At 29.2% G+C, this 6,000-nt stretch overlaps 1 long non-coding RNA gene across 3 annotated transcripts in view; it reads left to right on the forward strand.

The window, feature by feature from the left end:
• The window catches only part of LOC147833233 (uncharacterized), an 89,668-nt gene that overhangs the window by 54,276 nt on the left and 29,392 nt on the right, over positions 1-6,000 (forward strand). For all 3 annotated transcript variants that reach the window (XR_015510765.1, XR_015510764.1, XR_015510766.1), the window contains exon 2: positions 5,491-5,674. This is a non-coding gene — a long non-coding RNA (uncharacterized LOC147833233). The remainder of the gene's footprint in view (positions 1-5,490; positions 5,675-6,000) is intronic.

The following is a 6,000-nucleotide window of genomic DNA, read 5'->3' on the forward strand; positions in this document are numbered from 1 at the left end:
AATCACACTAAACTTCAATGTTACATTTTTAAAATCGCACTAAACTTCAATGTTACATTTTTAAAATCACACTAAACTTCAATGTTGCACTTTTAAAATCACACTAAACTACTATGTTACTTTTTTTTTAAATCGCACTAAACTACAATGTTACACTTATAAAATCAAACTAAACTCTTAAATTTTTTAAATCACACTAAACTACATAGTTACTTTTTAAAATCACACAAATTTACAACGTTACTTTTTAAAATCGCTCGAAACAACGTTATAATTTTAAAATTACACTAAACTACAATGTTTCACTTTTAAAATCACACTAAACTACAATGTGTCACTTTTAAAATCACACTAAACTACAATGTTTCACTTTTAAAATCACACTAAACTACAATGTTTCACTTTTAAAATCACACTAAACTACAATGTTTCACTTTTAAAATCACACTAAACTACAATGTTTCACTTTTAAAATCACACTAAACTACAATGTTACTTTTTAAAATCGCACTAAACTACAATGTTACACTTTTAAAATCACACCTAAACTGTTACATTTTTAAAAATCACACTAAACTACAATGTTACTTTTTAAAATCGCACTAAACTACAATGTTACACTTTTAAAATCACACTAAACTACAATGTTACACTTTTAAAATCACACTAAACTACAATGTTTCACTTTTAAAATCACACCTAAACTGTTACATTTTTAAAAATCACACTAAACTACAATGTTACTTTTTAAAATCGCACTAAACTACAATGTTACACTTTTAAAATCACACCTAAACTGTTACATTTTTAAAAATCACACTAAACTACAATGTTACTTTTTAAAATCGCACTAAACTACAATGTTACACTTTTAAAATCACACCTAAACTGTTACATTTTTAAAAATCACACTAAACTACAATGTTACTTTTTAAAATCGCACTAAACTACAATGTTACACTTTTAAAATCACACTAAACTACAATGTTACACTTTTAAAATCACACTAAACTACAATGTTTCACTTTTAAAATCACACCTAAACTGTTACATTTTTAAAAATCACACTAAACTACAATGTTACTTTTTAAAATCGCACTAAACTACAATGTTACACTTTTAAAATCACACCTAAACTGTTACATTTTTAAAAATCACACTAAACTACAATGTTACTTTTTAAAATCGCACTAAACTACAATGTTACACTTTTAAAATCACACTAAACTACAATGTTACACTTTTAAAATCACACTAAACTACAATGTTACACTTTTAAAATCACACCTAAACTGTTACATTTTTAAAAATCACACTAAACTACAATGTTACTTTTTAAAATCGCACTAAACTACAATGTTACACTTTTAAAATCACACTAAACTACAATGTTACACTTTTAAAATCACACTAAACTACAATGTTTCACTTTTAAAATCACACCTAAACTGTTACATTTTTAAAAATCACACTAAACTACAATGTTACTTTTTAAAATCGCACTAAACTACAATGTTACACTTTTAAAATCACACCTAAACTGTTACATTTTTAAAAATCACACTAAACTACAATGTTACTTTTTAAAATCGCACTAAACTACAATGTTACACTTTTAAAATCACACCTAAACTGTTACATTTTTAAAAATCACACTAAACTACAATGTTACTTTTTAAAATCGCACTAAACTACAATGTTACACTTTTAAAATCACACTAAACTACAATGTTACACTTTTAAAATCACACTAAACTACAATGTTTCACTTTTAAAATCACACTAAACTACAATGTTTCACTTTTAAAATCGCACTAAACTACAATGTTACTTTTTTAAATCGCACTAAACTACAATGTTTCACTTTTAAAATCGCACTAAACTACAATGTTACTTTTTTAAATCACACTAAATTACAATGTTACTTTTTAAAATCACAGTAAAGTACAATGTTACTTTTTAAAATCACACTAAATTACAATGTTACTTTTTAAAATCACACTAAAGTACAATGTTACACTTTTAAAATCACACCTAAACTGTTACATTTATCAAATCACATTAAACTACGTGAGTTTGAGTTTGGAATGTTGCTAAGCTACACTGTTGCACTTTGGAATTCGCATTTCTGTTTAGAGCTGATCACGTAGACTGTTGTAGTTTGTCGTAGAGATGATGATGATGAAGATGATGATGATGTGTTCCGACTCTCGCTGGTTTTGATGGACCCAGATAAAGATGGCGCGTCTGCTCTGCTTATCTTCAGCACATGGAGAGCGAGAGCCAGGCCTTTTGTTTGTCCCTGTTTGTAAGAGAGGAGCAGTCGCTAAATAATTCAACGCGAGTAAGAATCAGCATATCTTAGCGAATGCTTAATGTGCCAGATGCATGCGAGGGACAGGCTCATTTCAATTAGGCCTATTGTTACCGACAATGAGGTGACAAATTCATTTCATTACCAGGCCAGACAGTCCACGTCTCTGCTTTTGTACCTGGCTTGTATGTTTACCTTGGCTTATTTTTTTCCCTCCTTGACATGTTTTTTTTTTTTGTGTGTGGTTTTCTCCACCCACTGGCATCTCCCGGAGTGTTTTGTTTCCGCCGGTCACTGCAGGACGGGTGTTTGGCGAGCTATGTGTTACCTGAGATCTCTCCGGTCAGCTCTGTATCTCTGGTTAATTGAATGGGCTGTAAATTAATCCGCTTTCGCGATGACTTTGATGCGACACCGTAGAGGCCGGTGACTGTGTTCATGTGCGTCTCCTCCAGCGCTAATAAAAGTGCTGCTAATCGCGCTGTATTACAAGAGGACACTGTATAGAGGGGGGTCATTAATTTTTCACACACTACTTGGAGCGCTAATGTTTCACGTCTTTTTGAATCGGCGTTTTGTCCCTCTTGTTCGTGAGCTTGGTAGGTTTCCATTCGCTCAATCAGGCTTTATTAGCGACACAAAATCTGCTGTGCACTGCTAATTATTTATAGGACGAATAATCTGAGGAAAAACAAACACGCTAATATATATATAGACGTTAATTATTTAGACACTTTTTAGTAAATGTGATGTGTAAAGTGACTAGTGATGTTGCTTAATTATCTAAAACACTACAAATTAATCATAAGAACAATTATTTTAGTAGTTTAGGGGGTTATTGTGCTCACTGGCCTCCACTGTACAGATGTTGTGTTTGAGAGTTTATTTGTCAGGTGTGTGTCCTCCTCAAGCGTCTCCTGTGTGTAGCACTAGTGTCCTCCACATCTCCTCCTCCTCCTTCTGTTGTGTTCTGATCTGATTTCTGACTGTGGTAGCTGTGGAATAACTCTAATCATTCAGTGGAGTGATATGGAGCTGTAATGTGTTCTAAAACTGCTGGAACTACTTTAGCTGTGAGTTTATCTGACAATAAACCCAATGCCTGTGAGTGACCATCAGCCAATCATAATCCAGCATTAATCAGACCTGTAGTTTATTGCTGTAAAAAAAAAAAAAAAAAAAACTGAATGATAAAAATAATATAATAATAATAATAATAATAATTATTATAATAATAATAAAAATAAAAATTAGATTTTTTTAGATTAAATTTATTCAATTGATTGTATTGTATTATATTATACTGATTTCTTAAGGATCATGTGAGACTGAAGACTGGAGAAATGATCTGAAAATAAGCTTTCTGAGACAAAAAAATAAAAATAAAATAGATTTAGTTGTAAATACACATATAAACAATACTTTCAACTAAAATAATTCACTTAGTACTGTTTACATTTTGATCTGAATCAGTGACAAATAATAAAGAAATCGAATAATTAAAAAAATCTAAATTAAATAAATTAAAATAAAATAAATGATACACACGTGTGTAAATAATAATAATAATAATAATAATAATAATAACAATTATAATAAATAAACTAATATAAAAAATAAATTATTTAAACACCAAAATAAAACAAAACATCATAAATAAATAAATAAATAAATAAATAAATAAATAAATAAATAAATAAATAAATAAATAAATAAATTTATTTTATAAAAAACTCCACCACACAGGCTAGTTTTTTGTTTTTTATTATTTGAATTTAATTAAATGTATTAAAATATAATTTAAATAAAATACATTTTAAATAAACAAATTAAAATTAATTTGAATTAAAATACTAGCCTGTGTGGCAGAATTAATTAATGAATGAACTAATTAATTATTCTGCCACACAGGCTAGTATTTAAATCAATTGAATTAAAATATTTATAAAAAATTAGTTAAAGCATCAAAAATAAATAAATAAATAAATTCTGCCACACAGCCTAGTATTTTAGTTTAATTTTAATTTAATTTAAAATATAAGGCAAATAAAATATGAATTCATAAATTTAATGAAATAAATAAATAAATAAATAAATAAATAAATAAATAAATAAATACATTTATAATTCTGCCACACAGGTTAGTATTTTAATTCAATTGAATTTAAATATTTTTTAAATAATACAAAATAAAAAAGCATAAATAAATAAATAAATGAATGAATGAATGAATGAATGAATGAATGAATGAATGAATGAATGAATGAATAAATACATACATACATACATACATAATTCTGCCACACAAGCTAGTATTTTAATTCAATTAAATTTAAATATTTATAAATAATACAAAGTAAAAAAGCATTAAAAAAAATTTATTAATTAATTGATTAATTGATTGATGAATTGATAAATTCTGCCACACAGGCTCATATTTATAGCTTAATTTTAAATTTTAATATTTATAAATAAAACAAAATACCAAAACATCAAATAAATCAATAACATATAAATAAAAAAATTCTGACACATAGGTTAATGTTTTAATGTGATTTAATTTCATTTGAATGTATTTATTAATAAAAGAAAACATCAAAAATAAATATACAATAACTCTTACATACATTCATGCATACAGGCCTGTGTGTGTGCACGTGTGCCTGTATGTGTATGCACATGCATGCATTTTGTTTGTATTTTCTCCTGTATTTTTTTTTAATCCCCCTCTTGACTGACCTGTCTTTCTCCATGTCTTTGGCTCTTTCAGCACAGATTTGATCAGAAAAGCTCCTCATCTCCTCCGCTCTCTTTAATCCACTCTGGTAATCACTCCACAGCCAGAAAAACCACAGGACTTTTGATTCGCCCTGCTATTTATTAGCTTGAAGCATCTCGAAAGAATCTTTGATTAATTGGGGTTAGTCACCCCATATAACAAGGTCAAAGCTCTCGAGCTGCTGTTTTTTTTTTTTTTTTTTTTCATTTACATCAATTAGAAGCGGGAGCCGAGGGCTACACACCACCTCTCAGAATAAAATACAGAGAAAAGCTCTTGTGTGCGCTGGCCGGGACTTGTTTAAATATAACTCTAAGAGAGCGGTAATGAAGTTAATGCAAATGAGACATTCTCCTTTTTTCCCTGACACTTTCTTCTCTCTCCTACATTTCCTCAGATACTGAAAGCCAATTACAAGCCAGAAGGCGAAAGGGAAAAAGGGCCTTTGGAGAAACTAATAATGGCTGAAGTTTGCATGGATTGAAAATGAGATGAAAGCCGAGAAGCGGTCATTTGTCATCACACATTAATGCAGGATGACCGTACAGAAGATCATATTCTGGCCTGGAGACAGAAAGAAGGTTTGTCGTGGCTCTAAATGCAGATTTGAATGGATATATGTGTGAAAATGACCTGCTAAATATATTTAGACTCCTATAGAAAGTCTTTATTTGGTTAAATATGAAGATCTGTGTTGACCATAGTGGTATACATAGGAGGAAAAGAAGGTTTTTTTATGGCTCTAAATGCAGATTGTTAATTGATAAGTGGCAAAATGACTTGCAAAAACTGATCAGAGTCTTATGAAAATGATTTATTATCATAAATATGAAGTTCTGCACTGGCATCAGGGGTTATATGAGGCAAAAGAAGATGTATTGTGGCAGTAAATGCATTTTTTTATGGA

The sequence above is a fragment of the Danio rerio genome, chromosome 16 (genome assembly GCF_052040795.2).
Source record: "Danio rerio strain M-AB ecotype USA chromosome 16, GRCz13ab, whole genome shotgun sequence".
NCBI lineage: Eukaryota > Metazoa > Chordata > Actinopteri > Cypriniformes > Danionidae > Danio > Danio rerio.